Consider the following 23,242-nt stretch of genomic DNA (forward strand, 5'->3'; position numbering starts at 1 on the left):
GGAAATAAATCTAGTTTTAGAGATACTTTTGGGGCCTATGTCTGCTTTAACTAATTCCTCTTGTAAGTTTCTACCTCTCTTAAAGGCTGGCATAGGGTAATCCTTAAATTCTTTAATATCAGGATTGCAGTTAGAAAGTATACTCCAATGTTTTCTAATAATGCGCTGAATATCATGACTTTGAGCATTATATTGTGAGACAAAAATGGTTCTTGGGGTTTGGGATTTTTTATCCACTTTAGACTTTAAGAGAGAATCTCTCGGGATAGATCTTACTACATTTATATTTTTGACAATCATATCTTGTGGGTAACCCCTATCCTTAAATCTTTGGCCCATTTCAGCCAACATTTTATCTACCAGATCCTCAGAAGAAACAATTCTACGTACACGCAGCATTTGGCTATGTGGTAGGGACTTGATAAGAGAAGGTGGGTGCGCACTGTCAAACCTGAGTAGGCTATTGCGATCATTCGTTTTTCTATATAAATCTGTAATAAAGGAATTGCCAACCTTAGTAATTCTAACATCTAAAAAATCCAGAAACTCTTCACTCCATGTGAGCTTGAATTTAATGTGGTTGGTAGATGAATTAAATTCCTCTACAAAACTCTCCAGGGTTCCAACGTCGCCCAGCCATATACCGAAGATATCATCAATATAGCGCCACCAGGTGGCGCCATATTGAATGAACAAATTGTTACAAAATATATATTTCTCTTCATATATTCATAAAAATATTGGCATAATTCGGGGCGACGTTGGAACCCATGGCAGTCCCTTGTAATTGAAGATAATAATCATCTCTAAACAAAAAATGATTACCATACAGGATGATAGAGAGCAATTGCATAAAAAAGTCTATCTGACTCATATTGTACTTTTTATCTGATGACAAGGTGTAATAAACTGATCCCATTCCACTGGTATGGGTATTCTTTAGAGCCAATCAGCCAATCAGATTGAGCTCGCATTCTATTGGCTGATCGGAACAGCCAATAGAATGCGAGCTCAATCTGATTGGCTGATTGGATCAGCCAATCGGATTGAACTTGAATCTGATTGGCTGATTCAATCAGTCAATCAGATTTTTCCTACCTTAATTCCGATTGGCTGATAGAATCCTATCAGCCTATCGGAATTCGAGGGACGCCATCTTGGATGATGTCACTTAAAGGAACCTTCATTCGTCGCGAGTCGCTGGAAGAAGAGGATGGATCCGCGTCGGCTGCTTCAAGATGGTCCCGCTCCGCGCCGGATGGATGAAGATAGAAGACGCCGCCTGGATGAAGATGTCTACTTGTCCGGATGTCCTCTTCTTGCCGGATAGGATGAAGACTTTGGAGCCTCTTCTGGACCTCTTCTTGCCCGATAGGATGAAGACTTCGGACCCTTTTCTGGACGGATCGGTGATACCCGGCGTGGTGAAGATAAGGTAGGGAGATCTTCAGGGGCTTAGTGTTAGGTTTTTTAAGGGGGGTTTGGGTTAGATTAGGGGTATGTGGGTGGTGGGTTGTAACGTTGGGGGGGGTATTGTATGTTTTTTTTAAATGCAAAAGAGCTGATTTCTTTGGGGCATGCCCCGCAAAAGGCCCTTTTAAGGGCTGGTAAGGTAAAAGAGCTGTTAACTTTTTATTTTAGAATAGGGTAGGGCATTTTTTTATTTTGGGGGGCTTTGTTATTTTTTTAGGGGGCTTAGAGTAGGTGTAATTAGTTTAATGTAATTTAGTATAGTTTATTTAATTGTAGATAATTGTAGGTAGTTTATTTAATTAATTTATTGATAGTGTAGTGTTAGGTTTAATTGTAACTTAGGTTAGGATTTATTTTACAGGTAATTTTGTAATTATTTTAACTAGGTAGCTATTAAATAGTAAATAACTATTTAATAGCTATTGTACCTAGTTAAAATAAATACAAAGTTGCCTTTAAAATAAATATAAATCCTAAAATAGCTACAATGTAATTATTATTTATATTGTAGCTATATTAGGGTTTATTTTACAGGTAAATATTTAGCTTTAAATAGAAATAATTTATTTAATAAGATTTATTTTATTTTGTTACATTTAAATTATATTTAACTTAGGGGGGTGTTAGGGTTAGACTTAGCTTTAGGGGTTAATACATTTATTAGAGCAGCGGCGAGGTCAGGTCGGCAGATTAGGGGTTAATAAGTGTAGGTAAGGTAGCGGCGACGTTGGGGGCGGCAGATTAGGGGTTAATAAATATAATATAGGGGTCGGCGATGTTAGGGGCAGCAGATTAGGGGTACATAGCTATAATGTAGGTTGCGGCGGTGTACGGAGCGACAGATTAGGGGTTAATAATAAAATGCAGGGGTCAGCGATAGCGGGGGCGGCAGATTAGGGGTTAATAAGTGTAAGATTAGGGGTGTTTAGACTCGGGGTACATGGGTGTTAGGTGCAGACATAGGAAGTGTTTCCCCATAGGAAACAATGGGGCTGCGTTAGGAGCTGAACGCTGCTTTTTTTTTTTTTTTTTTCAGGTCAAACTGCCCCATTGTTTCCTATGGAAGAATCGTGCACAAGCACGTTTTTTAAGCTGGCCACGTCCGTAAGCAACGCTGGTATTGAGAGTTGAAGTGGCGGTAAATTATGCTCTACGCTCCCTTTTTGGAGCCTAACGCAGCCCTTCAGTGAACTCTCAATACCAGCGTTGTTTAAAAGGTGCGGGGGGAAAAAAAATATACGCATAGCTAACGCACCCCTTCTAACGCAAAACTCTCAATCTAGCCGTAAGGTTTTTGGGCTCACGTTAACCTGCGTATTCCATAAAGCCAGATTGCATGCGTGTTCACGTATTCCCCAAGAAGTCAATGGAGAAGACAAAAAAAAAAAAACTAAAACCCTAATCTGTTGCGCTAAACCCATGATGTTTTCTCCTCGAAAAGTGTACATGAAAATGCGAATATTTCATATTGTAAGAATCTTTTGTTAAGGGAATATGTTAAATTTATTTCTAAATAAATATTTTTCTATATATATGTGAAGATTTTTTTTTACTGATATATCTATTTATAGCGAGATGCGGTTTTTCAAGACTTGTAATATCAGGGCAATGAAAATCGCTTGCGAAAAGACCATATCGCTTGCGGAAAAGACATACCACGCAACTTGTAATCTTGCCCTGAGTGTGGAAGAAATTATATGGCATATTTTATGGTGCTTATGTAAAGCAAAGTGCTGTTTAGTTGATTTGGAAAAAAAATAAAGCTTTAAAATATCCCTTTAAAGGTACGTGAAAGTCAAAATTAAAACCACGAGTCACATTAAAACTTTTCAATTTACATCTATTGTCAAATTTACTTAAAGGGACAGTCAAGCCAAAAAAAAAACTTTCATGATTCAAATAGGGCATGTAATTTTAAACAACTTTCCAATTTACTTGTATCACCAGTTTTGCTTTGTTCTTTTGGTATTCTTAGTTGAAAGCTAAACCTAGGAGTTTCATAAGCTAATTTGTTAGAACTTGAAGGCCCTCTCTAATCTAAATGCATTTTAACAGTTTTTCACCACTAGAGGGTGTTAGTTCATGTGTTTCATATAGATAACATTGAGTTCATGCACGTTCATTTACTGAGGAGTGAGCACTGATTGACTAAAATGCAAGTCTGACAAAATAACTCAAATAGGGGGGCAGTCTGCAAAGGCTTAGATACAAGGTGTATTATTATAACTGTGTTGGTTATGCAAAACTAGGGAATGGGTAATTAAGGGATTATCTAGATTTTAAAACGACAAAAATTCTGGTGTTGACTGTCCCTTTAATTCTATTGGTATACTTTGTTGAAAAACACCTAGTGGTCAGGAGCTGATCTGCAGATGAAATTTTGCGTTTTTATGTAGTTATATGCGAGCAGCAGTGCAATAATAAAATTATACAACACAGCATTTTCTTTTAGAACTTTTTGTCCCTTTAAAGGGCTCTAATAGTAAACAAAAACAAAAACAACTACATGCTCTAATTCTTTAGTGCATGTAATATTAAGACTATCGACCCAGAAAAGGGATTAACCATACAATAGAAGCACTGCTCAGGACCTGCAGAGCACTGCTTGTCCTAAGCGGAAATTAACGCTGTTTCAACAGCAGGGCTAGTCACATGACTCAGATGTGTAACTAGCGCTGAATATAAGTTATGAATAGAAGCGAAAGTGGGTTTAAATTAATCATACTTTGTGCGTCATTCTTACTATTTGTAAAAGGTATTCTTATTAAATAGCAGAGAAAGTAGAGTTAAAGAGATATAAACATGCAATAAAGAAAATTCTCTAATACGTTAAAGCATTTTATTATTGCTCTATTCCTTGCATGTAACAGTATATTTAACCCCTGCAAATTCAGGTGAACACATCTGGTGAGCCAATGACAAAAGAAATCCCCATCTATATGCTGCATTTGGCTATATTTTGGCACCAGCTTTATTTGTGTGATAGTGCAATCTCTGAAAATCCAGATCTTTTTATTACACTAATAAATCTGGTGCAGTTTAGTAAATGCCAAAAAACAAATTTTTGTCCGTGCCTACTTAAAACTGTATTCTCTGTTTGAAATCTTAAATTTCAGTTTTGAATAAATGTAATATTAGACTTGTCCTTTTTGAATACAAGTTGATAAATACATATCTTTATATTTCACTAGATTTGAGTTTCATAATGTGATATCTATATACGTGTATGTGCATATATTTATATATTATATAAATATAGTGCCAGATTACGAGTGGAGTGCAAAATTGCGCTCAGAAGAGCACACTCCCATAGGCTCCAATGGGAATCTCATTCTGATGCCGTCATACACGGCACAGAATCTAGTGCAGCAAAGGGGGTAAGTTGTGCAGCAAATTTAAAATATATATGTATATAAATATATATATGTATTTTTATGTGTTTATATGTGTATATACACATATTAACACATAAATATATATGTATATAAGCATATACATATATATTTATAGGAATAACACAGTCCCCATAGACTAAAATGCAAAGGCACTTTTCAGTGCTGTGTTTTTTTTTCTAACACCCCACATCCGCAAATGTTAAGCCCTTAAAACTGTTATATGCAGTTATAATAAACAAACAAAAAATGCAGATATATTTTATTATAACAAAATAACACAACACTTTATTTTGGGAAGCACTTGGGGAACATTTAAAAAATTAACCAGAGGTCTGACCTCTGGTTAATTTTTGGAGCGCTAATTGCTACAGAGAGCTCACTGTAGCATTAACCAGCCACTTGTAATAGCTGGTTATTTAACGTGCGCCTGTAAACGTGCACATTTGTTATTTACCGGCGCACGTTAAATTAGCCCTCCGCTTGTAATCTAGCCCAAAATATGTAAAAATCAAGGGTAAATACTAGTCAAGAAATAAATAAATTCTAGGCCAGTCTATACATATATAATTACAAAACTGAAATACTTACTAGCTATGCATTTTTACTGCAGTGCACATGTTCATTACTATAACTATTTTCCAGTTATTAGCTGCTGTGCACACCATGTGTATATTATGAACAGAGACAAATAATGTTACTACTGACTCAGTGCCCATCCCTGTCTACTTGAAATGTTAGTAGGCATGAGATATTGTGTTACAGTGAAAGACTATTTACGCCTCGGTATTCTTGTGTTTCATGGACCTATCTTGCTTTGAAAAACATATTTGGTACTACATGTTATGTAAATACACCTTATGGTCTCAATAATGATAGGATGAAAATTAAACCTAGATTTAATATGAGTGACTGTTTTCCATAAAATAAGCAATGCGTATAAGCAACACCTATCGGTCTCTTGTAGCGCAGCAGCCAATAGATTCAGTGGCTCCCCTGTAGCGCCCCTTACCCTCTTCTGTAATGCTCGTGGGATATTCCACTATCAGACCAAACTCGGCCAATAGTCTTCTTATCTCGGCGTTGAGCCGGAATGATAGGGAATATCCCAGAGCAGAGAAAGTTCGCAAGATGAGGTAAGCGGCACTCACCACAGGCAGGATAGTCTTCGGCGGCAACAAGCAGGGAATCAGAGAAGGGAGTTTAGGGGTAAACCCCAAGAAGGGTCAGGCAGGCAGGGTTTGGCAACGATAAAGTAGTCCAAAGGTAAACCACTAGAATGGTCAGGCAGGCAGGGTTTGGCAACGGTAAAGTAGTCCAAGGGTGAACCACTAGAATGGTCAGGCAGGCAGGGTTTGGCAACGATAAAGCAGTCCAGGGATAAACCACTAGAATGGTCAGGCAGGCAGGGTTTGGCAATCCAGAACAATAGGGGTTAATCAAGCAGAGTGGTCAGACAAGCAGAGGTCAGCAGCAGTATATCAATCCAGCAATTTAGGGGTTAACAGACAGAGTGGTCAGACAAGCAGAGTTCAGCAGCAGTATATCAATCCAGCAATTTAGGGGTTAACAGGCAGAGTGGTCAGACAAGCAGAGTTCAGCAGCAGAATATCAATCCAGCAATTTATAGGTTAACAGGCAAAGTAGTCAGACAGGCAAGGTTCATCAACAATAAGGCATTCCAGAGAATAACAATCTATCACACCCAGGAGCACACAAAGTAACACCTATACTTGGGCAGTGATAGATCATTCTGAGCAACTTACATAGGTGCAGGATTCGCGCCACAGGAATCCGGACCGGCATCAGAAAGAGGAGCGTGCGGCGATGACGTCAGCACCGTACGCAACCGGACCCGACACAGCCCCTGACAACAAGCAGGGAAGGAGACGCTGCGCCCCTAGCAACAGCTAAAGCAACGCGGCGTGACATCTTCAGCTTTTTCTGGTAAAGAGATATCCAGTTCAACCAAAGGAAAGAACTCATTCAACCCCTCCTCCACCCTGCATCCAGCCCTACCCCTTACACATGCTATTCAATACCGCCATAAATCATCTCCACTACCCATTCATTAAACTCTAACACCTTTCTTGTGGGTTCATGGAAATGGTTACGTATAATGGTTAGATATGTGCATTCGACAGTTTCATTCACTGCCGAATACAGAAAAAGGTGGCCCCTTGATGCTTGTGGCTCTTTTTGGAGCCAAAATTATTCTTGTAAAAGTGTAACACAAGAATAATTTGGCTCCAAAAAGAGCCGCAAGGGGCCACTTTCTTCAACATTCATCAGTGAACGGAAAGCCAAATGCACATATCTAATAATGGTGTAGAACAGTGTTTCTTAACCACAGTCCTGAAGCACCCTTAACAGGCCAGATTTTTATGATATTTTAACTAGAGCACAGGTGAAATAATCAGCTGGTCAGTACCCATGGTTACTAACCTGCTCTTACTCATCAGCTGAATTTTTAATGTGTTCTCTAGTTAAGATATCGTAAAAATCTGGCCTGTTAGACAGGGGTCAAGTCGGGCAGGAACGCATGGGAACGGAGTTCCTGCACTATTTTTGCAGAGGGAACTAAGTTCCCTCTGGACAGAGAACAGAAGCACTTCGGTAAATACTGCTGCTGCTGCTGCTCGTGGGAGGAGCTGGAGCACAGTCTGATTAGAGGGATAGTGAGATCCTCTAGTAATGGGCAGTAACACTTTCTACAGTACACTAAATGCAAGCCTGTCAGCGGTACTGCTGTGTGATCACCCCGTACTGTGTGTAACACATGGTGCTTACATTTCTGTGTGGCTTGCTCTGGGGTTATTTAGCTCCCCTCAGCAGAAATAGGACTATTGCACCTTAAGTGGGCGAGACTCTGTGACAGAGGAGGATTCTCAGCCCAACAGCAACCATTCAACCCATCATTGGATTTAATTTGCTTTCATTAGCCAAAGTGTATAGATTATATACATATAAAAACAGTGTATGTATGTGTATAGATTATATACATATAAATACAGTGTGTGTGTGTGTCTATAAAACAATATTAATTGTGACAGGGGGTGGAAGTCTTGGTGAGTTCCCACACTTTCTTTTGTAAGACTTGAGTTCTGCTGTTAGGGGAATTTGTTGAGGACTGGAGTTGAGAAACACTGATGTAGAAGATGATGTAGAACGGATGTAAAACATGATGTAGAAATATATATTTATTATTATTATTATTATTTTTATATTGAGGAGCTCAAAAGCAATGAACATATATGTGTCGTGTCTCCTTAATTTTGATATCATGATACTGATGATGACAGCCCATTTGTTCATGTTAAGGAGAAAGAGATCTCAATAGTCTAATACATATTTGCATTTAAAAACATAGATTTTGATAGCCAATAAGTATCAGAAGAATGAGGGCTGCTGCCTAATTCAAAGCAAAATATATGGGGCTAGAGCCCAAGACAAAATTAGATTCCTCTAAAGAACATTCCACTATATTTCCTTGCTTCATCTTTTGTTATTCTTCAGAGACTGCCACTTAAAGGGCCATGATACCCAAATGTTGAAACACTTGAAAGTGGTGCAGCATAGCTGTAAAAAGCTGACTAGAAAATATCACCTGAACATCTTTATGTAAAAAAGAAAGATATTTTACCTCAAAATGTCCTAAGTATTCAAGCCCCATTGCAAAGGACAGGCAAGGGAGTGAGCTTGGTGCACACTAATATTATTTCCATATTCAGTTTAAGGACGTTTACTATGAAATCTTATGACAGTTAAAGGGACAGTAAACCTTAAAAAGAATGTTATATAATTCTGCACATAGTGCAGAATTATATAACAATACATTAGCCAAACTTTTTAAAACATAATATTTCCTTTTTATTTTGGAAAAATATCGCTGTTTTACAGACCCGCTCTCTGTACTCTGCTGAGCGGGTCTGTTGTTTTTACTGAGTGCATCGGGCCAGCTGTATAGTCACAGCCAGGCCCGACCGCGCCATTAGACACAGTGCAGCTTGCTCCTGCTCTGTCTGACAGCGGGAGCGAGCTGCACTGTGTCTAATGGCGCGGTCGGGCCGGGCTGTGACTATACAGCTGGCCCGATGCGCTCAGTAAAAACAACAGACCCGCTCAGCAGAGTACAGAGAGCGGGTCTGTATAACAGTGATAAGGTTTACTGTCCCTTTAAGTGAAATCTGATGAGATAACATTAAAAGACTTCATTACCTCATCTCTTCATTTTGTTTTACCTACAGCTGGACAACTTTTTACACAGAACTTACTCTGCTGAGCTGAGGAAATTGTGATGTAAAAATCTTCCTTTTTTACATAGAGATGCTCAGGTGATATTTTCCTGTCAGCTTTTTACAGCTATACTGCATCAGTTTCAAGTGATTTAGCATATGAGTATTATGTCCCTTTAAGTAAATTATCTATAATTCCATACACTGAGGCCAGTTATATATACCATTTAATCACACATTCAGGAGACTGTATAATTCCATAATCAGTTATACAGATTGGGTCATACACATTAAGATGTATAGGCAATGGTCCATGACTGACCAATGACAGAAGCAGTGGTTAAAAAACTAGCCAGACAAATTGTAATCATGAACTACTGAAGCTATAAGTACACTTGTGGTTTTACTGAGAACACTCAAAGCTTTAGCCCCTATTAGCCACCATTAAAAATACCCCTCAGAATGTAAGTGTCATTTACCTGATTATAGTCTTAAAACTAAGCATTCTTGATTTCCTTCACCTATCAGTTCTTACTACTTCTGCTATAAGGCTTTACCAGCCACCTAGGGTATATCTAGGTACAGGCACGTAAAGCCTAAGCTTATGTATATGTTCGAGCGCGGAAAGGATTGTTGTTTAAAAAGTGATTGCGCTCACGCAGTTGTGATTTTTCAACACTTTTAATATCTGCGCAATGAAAATCGATTGCGAAAAGTCCATATCGCGCGGAAAACTCATACCGCACGACTAGTAATCTTGCCCTATATGTGACTAAAGAAATGGGTTAACAGGCCAAAATCCGGTTGGGTAAAAGCTTTTTTATTTTTTGACGTTGTTAAAACATGGCTCACAATAATAAAAACAAAAAAGACTCTATGAGTAAGGCCATTTGGGGCCGAAACACGTCAGACTAGTCTGCCATGTTTGTGCCTTTTTTTGTTTTTATTATTGTGAGCCATGTTTTAACAACGTCAAAAATAAAGAAGCTTTTACCCAACCGGATTTTTGCCTGTTTGCATATCCTACAGCATTGGAGATTGCTGTCCGGTTCTGATAAGCCTAACGGATATCGTATTGACCTGAGGGGTCTCTGGGTCAGTCCCATTGACAGGCTGCCAGGACCAGTGACACCCTGCTTGTAGTTTGCGCACCCACAGTGGTGACACGGGAGCCATTGACAATTTCCATTGGCAAAGAGAGAGAGACACGTGACCGGGTTACGTCAGACGCCAATAGGAGACACAGGGAAAGCAGCTACAGAGGATTACGGAGCGGAGATAACTACCTATCCTTCCAAACAAGTTGCCCCCAGGGTGAGTGTTGGCTACTGGTCACTGATGAGAGGTGAGACGAACTTTGTACTTATATCCTTAGGATTAAGAAAGCTGAACGGGGGATCGTAGGGGTGTCACTGTGAGCGGCCAGGTAAAGGTGAGCAACTATGTTTTAACATTTGCCTGATAAAGAAATGGGTTAACATAATAAATGGGAACTATCAAAATTAGCTGACCTTGGTGCAACAGAAATATTAACTACACTTCTACCAAAAAGCATTTAACTCATTGCTTGAAGCAAATAGGTTAAATGCAAGATTTTGTTTACAAAGCATCTATGATTCATGCCATTACCTGGTACATAAATAAAATTGTGGCCGGGCTGTTAGCCGACGGACATTTGGCCGACGGACAATAGTCTGACAGACAAGTGGCTGTCAGATAACAGTCTGGCCACGAGATAGATACATACATAGATTAGATAGATAAATAGATGCGATAGAAAAAGTCGATAGACTCGATAGATAGATAGATTTGATAGATAGATAGATTTGATAGATAGATAAATAGATAGATTCGATAGATAGATAGATAATTTCCCAGACAGAGAATTACAATACGTGCAGGCTGGGAACCATGGTAAGGTTCCCAGAGGCGGTTGCGGCGCCCGAGGCTCTGATTACAACAGAGAAATCTGGAGCGTATCTGCCCTCGGCCGAAATCTGAACATGCTTCGGCATTCTGTCCATCGGCCAAATGTCCGTCTGACAGAATGATGTCGGCCAAATGTCCGTCGGCATTTTGTCAGAGCACCAATAAAATATGTTCTTATTCAACTGAAATTATATTAAGTAAGTAAACCAAAATGATTAAAACAATTAGACCACATGGGCACATCAGACCTGAGATTAGATCACATGACTCAGCAGTCTCTCTTTAGCTCACATATCCACATCAGTACCCTACAACTCAGCAGCTCCACTATAAGCAACATACCCACATCAGACCAGAGCACCTGGCTCAGTAGACCCTCTATACATCTCTTGCCGACATAAGATCTTATATAAGACCCCATGGCTCAACATACCCTCTATACAACTCCTGCCCACATTAGATCTCAGATAAGACCCCATGGTTTAGCAGACCCTCTATAAATCCCCAGCCCACATTAGATCTTATATAAGACCCCATGGCTCAGCAGACCTTCTATACAACTCCTGCCCATATTAGATCTAGATAAGACCCCATGGCTCAGCAGATCCTCTATACAACTCCTGCCCACATTAGATCTAGATAAGACCCATGGCCTTAGCAGACCCTCAATACAACTCCTGCCCACATTAGATCTTGGATAAGACCCCTGGCTCAGCAGACCCTCTATACAACTCCTGCCCACATTAGATCTAGATAAGACCCCATGGCTCAGTAGACGCTCTATACAACTCCTGCCCACATTAGATCTAGATAAGACCCCATGGCTCAGCAGACCCTCTATACAACTCCTGCCCACATTAGATCTTAGAGAAGACCCCATGGCTGAGCAGACCCTCTATACAACTCCTGCCCACATTAGATCTAGATAAGACCCCATGGCTCAGTAGACCCTCTATACACCTCCTGTCCACATTAGATCTTAGATAAGACCCAATGGATCAGCAGACCCTCTATACAACTCCTTCCCACATTAGATCTAGATAAGACCCCATGGTTCAGCAGACACTCTATACAACTCCTGCCCGCATTCGATCTAGATAAGACCCCATTGCTCAGCAGACTCTCTATAAAACTCCGGCCCACATTAGATCTTATATAAGACCCCATGGCTCAGCAGACCTTCTATACAACTTTGCCCATATTAGATCTAAATAAGACCACATGGCTCAGCAGACCCTCTATACATCCCCAGCCCACATTAAATCTAGATAAGACCCCATTGCTCAGCAGACCCTCTAAAAAACTCCTGCCCACATTAGATCTTAGATAAGACCCCATGGCTTAGCAGACCCTCTATACATCTCTTGCCCACATTAGATCTTATATAAGACTCCATGACTCAGCAGACCTTTTATACAACTCCTGCCCATATTAGATCTAGATAAGACTCTATGGCTCAGCAGACCCTCTATACAACTCCTTCCCACATTAGATCTAGATAAGACCCATGGCCTTAGCAGACCCTCAATACAACTCCTGCACACATTAGATCTTAGATAAGAACCCATGGCTTAGCAGACCCTCTATACAAATCCTGCCCACATTAGATCTTAGATAAGACCCATGGCTCAGCAGACCCTCTATACACCTGCCCACATTAGATCTAGATAAGACCCCCTGGTTCAGCAGACCCTCTATACAACTCCTGCCAATGTTAGATCTTAGATAAGACCCATGGCTCAGCAGACCCTCTATACAACTCCTGCCCACATTAGATTTTGATAAGACCCCTTGCTCAGCAGACCCTCTATAGAACTCCTGCCCACATTAGATTTTAGATAAGACCCCATGGCTCAGCAGACCCTCTATACAACTCCTGCCCACATTATATCTAGATAAGACCCCATGGCTCAGTAGACCCTCTATACATCTCCTGCCCACATACAATTTTAGATAAGACCCCATTGCTCAGTGGACCCTCTATAACACTCCTGCGCACATAAGATCTTAGATAAGACCCCATTGCTCAGCAGTCCCTCTATACAACTCCTGCCCACATTAGATCTAGATAAGACCCCCCTGGTTCAGCAGACCCTCTATACAACTCCTGCCAATGTTAGATCTTAGATAAGAGCCATGGCTCAGCAGACCCTCTATACAACTCCTGCCCACATTAGATCTTAGATAAGACCCATGGCTCAGCAGACCCTCTATACAACTCCTGCCCACATTATATCTAGATAAGACCCCTGGCTCAGCAGACCCTCTATACAACTACTGCCCACATTAGATCTAGATAAGACCCCATGGTTCAGCAGACCCTCTATACAACTCCTGCTAACGTTAGATCTTAGATAAGACCCATGGCTCAGCAGACCCTCTATACAACTCCTGCCCACATTAGATCTAGATAAGACCCCATGGCTCAGTAGACCCTCTATACACCTCCTGTCCACATTAGATCTTAGATAAGACCCAATGGATCAGCAGACCCTCTATACAACTCCTTCCCACATTAGATCTAGATAAGACCCCATGGTTCAGCAGACACTCTATACAACTCCTGCCAATGTTAGATCTTAGATAAGACCTATTGCTCAGCAGGCCCTCTATACAACTCCTGCCCGCATTCGATCTAGATAAGACCCCATTGCTCAGCAGACTCTCTATAAAACTCCGGCCCACATTAGATCTTATATAAGACCCCATGGCTCAGCAGACCTTCTATACAACTTTGCCCATATTAGATCTAAATAAGACCACATGGCTCAGCAGACCCTCTATACATCCCCAGCCCACATTAAATCTAGATAAGACCCCATTGCTCAGCAGACCCTCTAAAAAACTCCTGCCCACATTAGATCTAGATAAGACCCCATGGCTCAGTAGACCCTCTATACAACTCCTGCCCACATACAATTTTAGATAAGACCCCATTGCTCAGTGGACCCTCTATAACACTCCTGCGCACATAAGATCTTAGATAAGACCCCATTGCTCAGCAGTCCCTCTATACAACTCCTGCCCACATTAGATCTAGATAAGACCCCCCTGGTTCAGCAGACCCTCTATACAACTCCTGCCAATGTTAGATCTTAGATAAGAGCCATGGCTCAGCAGACCCTCTATACAACTCCTGCCCACATTAGATCTTAGATAAGACCCATGGCTCAGCAGACCCTCTATACAACTCCTGCCCACATTATATCTAGATAAGACCCCTGGCTCAGCAGACCCTCTATACAACTACTGCCCACATTAGATCTAGATAAGACCCCATGGTTCAGCAGACCCTCTATACAACTCCTGCTAACGTTAGATCTTAGATAAGACCCATGGCTCAGCAGACCCTCTATACAACTACTGCCCACATTAGATCTAGATTAGACCCCATGGTTCAGCAGAAGCTCTATACAACTCCTGCCAATGTTAGATCTTAGATAAGACCCATGGCTCAGCAGACCCTCTATACAACTCCTGGCCACATTAGATCTTAGATAAGACCCATGGCTCAGCAGACCCTCTATACAACTCCTGCCCACATTAGATCTTGATAAGACCCCTGGCTCAGCAGACCCTCTATACAACTCCTGCCCACATTAGATCTTAGATAAGACCCCATGGCTCAGCAGACACTCTATACAACTCCTGCCCACATTAGATCTAGATAAGACCCCATTGCTTAGTAGACCCTCTATACAACTCCTGCCCACATTAGATCTTAGATAAGACCCCATTGCTCAGTGGACCCTCTATACAACTCCTGCCCACATAAGATCTTAGATAAGACCCCATTGCTCAGCAGACCCTCTATACAACTCCTGCCCACATTAGATCTAGATAAGACCCATGGCTCAGCAGACCCTCTATACAACTCCTGCCCATATTAGATATTAGATAATACCCCATTGCTCAGCAGACTCTCTTATACAGATCCTGCCCATATTAGATCTAGATAAGACAATATGGCTCAGCAGACCCTCTATACAACTCCTGCCCACATTAGATCTAGATAAGACCCCTTGGTTCAGCAGACTCTCTATACATGTCCAGCCCAAATTAGATCTAGATAACACCCAATGGCACAGCAGACCCTCTATACAACTCCTGACAACATTAGATCTAGATAAGACCCCATGGTTCAGCAGACCCTCTATACATGTCCAGCCCAAATTAGATCTAGATAACACCCAATGGCACAGCAGACCCTATATACAACTCCTGCCCATATTAGATTAAGATAAGACTCCTGGCTCAGCAGACCCTCTATACATCTCCAGCCCACATTAGATCTAGATAAGACTCCATGTCTCAGCAGACCTTCTTTACAACTGCTGCCCACATTAGATCCAGATAAGATTCAATAGCTCAGTAGCCCCTCTATAAGCCACATGCCCACTTTAGACCTCAGATCAGACACCCTGGCTTAGCAGCCACTCTACAAGCCACATGCCAACATCAGACCTCATATCAGATTCCATGGCTAAGCAGCCTCTCTATAAGTCACATGACCACATAAGACCTCAGATCTATACACCTCCTGCACACAGTAGACACCATTCATGGGCAGCCACTCTATATGCCACATGCCTACATCAAACCTCACATCAAACCCTTTAACTCATATCAGATCCCAGGCTCAGCAACCCCTGTATACACCTCCTGCCTACATTAGACCTCAGATCAGACCCTATGGCTCAGCAGTCCTTCTGTCAGCTACATCAGATAGTATATCACAATATCTGGGGACTTAACCCTTAAATCCACACTCAAGTCAAAATTAAACTTTCATGATTCAGTTAGAACATACAATTTTAACATCTTTCCAATTTACTTCCATTAACAAAATGTGCACAGTCTATTTATTTTTACACTTTTCATGTCACTAGCTGCTACAGAGCATGTGCAACAATTCACAGACTATGCGTATATTGCTTTGTAATTGGCTCATGGCTGTCACATGATACAGAAGGTGTGGAAATAGACATAACTTTTAAATTTGTCTCATTTAAAGTTCAGACTAAGGGCTCCATTTATTAAACAACGGATTCTGCTTTGGATGCCTATTGTTCCAGGCTCACCTGGAACCGCTGCTCCTTAACCTGTCCTCCACCAAATGAAATCATCCCGATCCGATTGGGATGATTGACAGACCCTACTAACGGCCGATTGCCCGCCAGTAAGCAGGGGGCTTCATTGCTTGTGCAATGTTAAATGCGGACAGCGTATTTATCTATGTTGAGCGGACATGATTCGCTACAGGAAATGTTCTCCGCTCGACATTTAATAAATCAACCCCTTAGTGCTATTGCATTGTCTTATTATCATGCATTTGTTAATTATGCAAATCTACAGAATTTACAGGTCCTTTAAGAATATTACAGTTTCTTTGCACGAGACATTGTGTATACAGAGAAAGTACATTTAGTTGTAATTATATTATTGTATAATTTTATATTATAATGTATTATCGACACTGAGGTTAATATTTCTCTGTTCAGTAAATACTATAGCAGTGCAGCCAAATCAGAGGTACAAAGCTCAGAGATCCCTAAAGGAAAGTGCTCTCTCCCTAAGACTGCACTATTACATCTAAAATCCAAAGTCTCTCTGTATAAAATCCTGAAAGATCCCCTGTCTGACAAGCATTGGTCTCAGGCAACAACAAAATTGGTAAAACTATAAATTAAAAAAATATCATTTTACTAGGTATTGCCTTTTGTGGCAGATTTTTCTGTGCTTAGGGCATGCATCCTAAACATGCTACTGCTTGCATCATATATCTAGAGATAGTCTTTATACTGTGCACACTAGGGAGTGAATTACAAAATCTACTGTGTATGTTTAGCGCTCATATGTACTGTCAGGAGTGTAACTATAGGGGGTCTCAGTTAAGAATGGTACCGGCTACATAACTATAATTGTGGAATATACTATCTGCTATTTTTAGGTATGCTAATTAACTATAAAGATTTTTTTTCTAATTGTAAATTATATTTATTGGTTCAATGGCAAATACAATGTGTTGTAGACATTAATAGGAGATAACAATGAACAGGAAACAAAATTAACCAGTCATGGTGAACATTAACCATTAATATATTAGTATCAAAGTCCTTGCCTAGGATTGTAGATATGTTTTAGTCCATTCAAGTCATATCAGCACAGCCTCACACTTTATAGTGTAACAGAGCAAATTAATAACTATACAGCTTTTATAGTGGAGAAATATAGCTATTGGAAATTAGAGGTGTTTAGAAGGGGTGCTGTTAAAATGAAAGGAGATGGGGCCCTGGCATGAGGCCCAGTGAAATCAAGTTATGCCCCAGTGTACCGTCTACCATTAGGGCCATTTCACAGCTACTCTCCCCCTAAGTCTGTCAACGACCATGGGCAATATTACATATGTAGCCCTTCCTGTTGAACATTTTCCTGTGAACTTTTGCACCTGTATACAATCTGCAGGAGATGTTGCCTAGGCAACTATTAGACTGGTTGGTCATGTGATCAAGTGAAACTGAAAGAAGAGTGTAAGACACAGGAGGAAGCAGACATGTCAGAGCAGTGAAGGTGTGTGTGAGGCCTGGCTGTGAGAGAGCTGCAGACTTCATCTTGTAAAGTAACAGCATTCCTCTGCTGATTTAGTGTTTGCTGCCAGCTGCAGTCTGTCCCTGTTAGAGAGCTGTGGAGAAGAATGCAGACAAAGTAAATGACTGGCAGACCTTGGAGTTTTCTTTCAGCCTGTGCAGAATCCTGTCAGTGGTAAGAAGTATCCTCTCTCCTTGTCATACTGACAGGGCATTCTGTCCATCACATAAACTTATAAACAGCTCTTCCTGTGGATTGCAGTTTCCTATGAGCTGTAACTGTTTAAATGCATGTGGATTACCTTAAAGGGCCCCAACATTTCTGTGCACCAACTGGTACCCATCAGCCATTAGGGTGAAGTCTGAGGGTGGGTTCGCAGGTGGTTTGGGAGGGTGCTGGGCCTGGTTAGAGAGAGTTGGTGTGTTAGTTAGTCACTGTATTTCTTGCCTTATTTTTTATTTGCCATAATCCTTTAATACATGTTCATACTGTTTTACTGTTATTACTGTGTGTGTTGTAGTTATTTATTATGTTCCTGTCTGGGAAACCCATTCTTGCCCTGGATGCCCAGTCAGGTGGAGGCACTGCCACAGTCATGTACCCCAACTCCCAGGTAGCGGAGACTCAGGATCAGCCTGCAGAGCACATGGAGGTAGCTGGGGTAAAAACCCACAGGGGTAATTGTGGGCCTAGGCCAAACCCCGTTACATTTGGTGGTACTGCTGAGATAAATTGGGGTACACCCAGTAAGGATACGTTAATTCCCCGGCCCACACTCCCATTTGTAACAGATTGGGCCCAGCAACAGAAGGTACCATTGCATCATGCAGTGATGATATGCCAGGTACCTCCCTATAGTGAAATAAAACATATCACCAAGTGCGTAGAGATTGTACTGGGAATAGAGATGGCTACCATCAGAGATATCCTGCATGATTCATACGGTCAAACTTACATGTTAGTATATTCCCATGCAGATTTGAGAGGCCGTCATAGGCCTACATGTCTATACCTTCTTGAAGCAGCTCCTGAAGGATGTCGCTTAGTGTATGCTCTCCCTGATAAGGAGGAAGGGGTTACACTGCAGCAACCCTCCAGTATAGGCCAAAGAGACTTTAATGTATCAAGTTATTCCCAGATTCTGTCCCCTTTGTCAGAGAAACCCGCCAGGAGATTACCGGTTACCCCTGTAGAGACTGGGGCCATCCCCAAACGAAATGTCTACTTTTCCAGTGTGCAAGGGACAACTGCCCCTAAGACCCAAGATCTAGTGGTTCCCTCATCTCCAACATCCCCAAAACCAGGCGATTCCCTATTGAGAGCCACAAGTTCAGGAGAGAGTAACATATCTGAAATACTGCAAAAACTTTCAGAAGCCATAGTAACAGCTACCCATACCCACAGTTACCGTAAGCTGAAAGTGTTTTCTGGGAATCAGCCTGTTCCTGCCGGGGAGGAACCCTTTAAGGCCTGGAAGGATAATGCTGTACAATTATTGGAAGAATGGTCTTGTACGGATAACATAAAAAAACAACGGATAATGGAGAGTCTTCGTTTCCCAGCTACGAATATGATAAGGCTGTTTAGGGGAGTGAATGAACAAGCTACTGCACAAGATTACCTGAAAGTTTTGCAGGATGCGTATGGAAAATCAGAGGACTCTGATGATCTATTAATTAAGTTCCTAGCCACTAAACAGAAGGAACATGAGAAAGCTTCAGACTATATCAATCGATTACAATTGTCACTGGGAAAACTGTTTCATAATGGAGCAGTCACTGCATCTGAGTTGGATGCTCGACTATCCAAACAAATTCAGAAGGGAGGCCTTAGCAATGATCCAGTCATGATCATGTTAAGAGTTAAGTTGGATGATCAAGTCTTGTCCTATTCCACACTGATCCGAAAAGCAAAAGTACTGGAGAACCAAATGTCCCCATCTCCTCCACAAAAAGGAAATTCTTCTAAAGCTGCAGAGAAAGAGGATATGGAACTGTTCGTCCTTAAAAAAAAGGTAGCTGAATTAGAATTATTGTCTAAGTCATTGCCAAGAAGAACAGATTATTCTCCTACCAGGAGGCAGCACCGCAGGGAGACCACAGGAAGGTTATTCCCAGAGGAACAGTCCCCCCAAGGGAACTGTTTTAAGTGTGGAAAATCAGGACATTTCAAGCGGGAGTGTCCCACTAATTCATCAGATACAGGAGTGGAAGTGCTAGCTATTGAGCTGGAGGAGGCTCAAGTTACCAGTCCTTTCAGGAAAAGAGGAAAAAAAACCACACCCATGTTATCTGTGGGGGCCAAGATCGGGCCCAAATCTCTGATACAGTTACAAATAGAAGATATTCATGCCTCGGCCTTGTTAGATACTGGATCCCAGGTCACCATCATTAATAGAGACTTCTATGACCATCATCTAAAACATATTCCCCTGGAGCCAGCAGGAGAGTTGCAGTTGTGGGGAGTGGGATCTCAGGCCCAGCCTGTAGAGGGATGTATAAGAGTGACAATAACCATCCCACAGTTAAACACAGGAATGATCTGCCCTATGGAATTGGAAGCTCTTGTATGCTCCATGAAGAAAACAATGTGCGCCCCAATAATTTTGGGTACCAACGCAAGAATGGTGCAGGACATGTTCAGGGCCTACCTAACTGAAGTGGGAGATGTATCTCTAACCAGACTGATGGAAGTCAGCCCTGTTCTAGGGAAAGAGTGCCATCGACTAGCCCTACAAGCTAGACCAGGATCATGCCACTACTCGGGGAAAGAGCCTTTATTTGTAAGGCCTGGAGAGACTAAGACTCTACGAGCCATAGCATCTATGCACCATGAAATATCAGGAGGAACCAGGCAATACCTCATTGAGTCCTTGCCTGAGGAGGATGCAAAAAAGGGGTGGACTCTCATACCTGAGGTGAAAGACTGGCGGAATCACTGGTGTAAAGATTTTCCGATAATGATAAGAAACTTAACACCCACAGAGATCAGAATTGATCGTCACCAGAAGATTGGTGTGATTCACTTGTTGGACCAAGTCTCTTCAGTAATGTCTGTAAAGGCAGAACAGGGAGGTGATCATGAAGGACCTATAGTTTTTGAACTGGAAGATTCTCCTCTACCACAAAAGTGGAGAGATAGCCTCCGATCCAAATTAGCTACTCGAGAGAAAGTCTTCTCCAGGAAAGAAATGGATGTGGGATGTGCAAAGAGTGCCACACATGCTATCAGACTTTCTGACCCAGCTCCTTTCAGAGAAAGATCAAGGAGAATACCCCCTCGAGATGTGGAAGATGTCCGGGATATACTCAAACAGATGGAAGAATCTGGCATTATTAGAGAGTCCAGAAGTCCATATGCCTCACCCATAGTGGTAGTTAGGAAAAAGAATGGCACAGTCCGGCTCTGCATAGACTATCGGACTTTAAACAAAAGGACTGTGCCAGATCAATATACTCTGCCACGGATAGAAGATCTGCTAGATGCCCTTTCTGGAAGCCAGTGGTTCAGCGTTCTGGACTTGAGGTCTGGGTATTATCAGGTACCCATGAAGAAGGAGGATCAGGAAAAGACAGCTTTCATCTGTCCCTTGGGATTCTACGAGTTTACCAGGATGCCCCAAGGGGTCACTGGAGCTCCCGCCACCTTTCAAAGGCTGATGGAGAAGACTGTGGGGGATATGAATCCCAAAGAGTGCCTAGTCTATCTTGATGACCTCATAGTGTTTGGAAGGACACCAGAAGAGCACGAACAGCGATTGCTGAAGGTGTTGGATCGACTCCAAGCAGAGGGTCTGAAATTATCAATAGACAAATGTCGGTTTGCCCAGAACTCTGTTACATATGTAGGTCACATTGTTTCCGCACAAGGTGTGACAACTGACCCGACCAAAATTGAAGCGGTGATGAACTGGCCCAGGCCAGATAACATCAGTGAGCTGCGCTCATTTCTTGGATTCTGCGGTTACTACCGGAGGTTTGTGAAAGACTATTCAAAGATTGCTCGAGAGCTACACAACCTGTTAAAGACTACCTCTGCTATAGAGGGTGTTAAGGCGCCAAGTCCTAAAGACTCCTTCGGAAAGAAATGGACCTCAGGATGCGAAGAAGCCTTCTTAATCTTGAAGAAAAGACTCACAGAAGCTCCTGTATTGGCATATTCAGATCCTGAGAAACCATATGTGCTCCATGTTGATGCCAGTATGGAAGGCCTAGGGGCCGTATTGCATCAGAGCTACCCGGAAGGGTTAAGACCAGTGGCCTACATAAGTAGAAGTCTAACTGGTGCAGAGAAAAACTATCCGGTCCATAAGCTAGAATTCTTGGCGCTCAAGTGGGCAATTGTGGACAAGTTACATGACTATTTATATGGAGCAACATTCGAGGTAAGGACGGATAACAATCCGCTTACTTATATTCAAACAACAGCAAAGCTGGATGCCACAGGGCATAGGTGGCTGGCAGCATTGTCGAACTATAGTTTCAGCCTTAAATACAAGCCAGGCCCTAAGAATGTCAGTGCGGATGCTCTGTCCCGCAGACCTGGACTTCCTCCTCATGAAGAAAAGGAGGAATGGGAAGAAATCCCTGTGCCTGGGGTAGGAGCCCTGTGCCAAACATATGTAGTGGCTGAGAGGCAGGATGAGTTCTCTGAACTCAGAGGAATAGACTCCATATGTCACTCCCCAGAAGCCGTACCAGAGGTATTCTGTGCTCCTGCAATGCTCCAACAGTGGTCTCACATAACCAATGAAGACAAGAAGAAAGCCCAGTCACAGGACTGGTATATAGGGACAGTCCTCAAGGCAATGAGAGCCAAGAACCCTAAATTACTGAGCTCCCTTCCCATTGGACAAAGAGATTTGTACCGGAGAGAATGGAGTAAACTACATCTAGAAGATGGAATCCTTTATAGAATTATAAAATACCATGACCACCCTGGTCGAAAGCAGCTAGTGTTACCTCATAGATATCGGGGAATGGTCCTAAGAGCCCTCCATGATCAACATGGGCATCTTGGGGTAGACAAGACCTATGGCCTGGTACAAGACCGGTTCTATTGGCCTCGCATGAGAGAACATGTTGAACATTATGTGAAGACCTGCAGAAGATGTATTCAGAGAAAGACTCTGCCTGTGAGAGCTGCCCCTATGGGCCACCTGAGAAGTACAGGACCCCTGGATCTTGTGTGCATGGACTATCTATGTATTGAGAATGATACTACCGGAATTGGGAATGTTCTGGTAGTAACAGACCATTTCACCAGATACGCTCAGGCTTTTCCCACTAAAGACCAGAAGGCTGTGACCGTAGCCAAGGTCCTCTGGCAGAAATATTTTATGCACTACGGTCTGCCCAATCGAATACATTCTGATCAAGGTAGAGACTTTGAGAGTAAGCTGATCAAAGAACTGTTGGATATGTTGCAGGTTCACAAGTCCAGAACAACACCCTACCACCCTGAGGGTGATGCCCAGCCTGAGCGTTTTAATAGGACACTCCTAGACATGCTCGGGACTCTGAAACAAGTGGAGAAGCGGTCCTGGAGTAAGCATGTAGAAGCCATGGTCCACGCATATAATTGCACAAGGCATGAGTCTACAGGATTCTCACCCTATTTCCTAAT

Source organism: Bombina bombina, chromosome 7 (genome assembly GCF_027579735.1).
Source record: "Bombina bombina isolate aBomBom1 chromosome 7, aBomBom1.pri, whole genome shotgun sequence".
Lineage (NCBI taxonomy): Eukaryota > Metazoa > Chordata > Amphibia > Anura > Bombinatoridae > Bombina > Bombina bombina.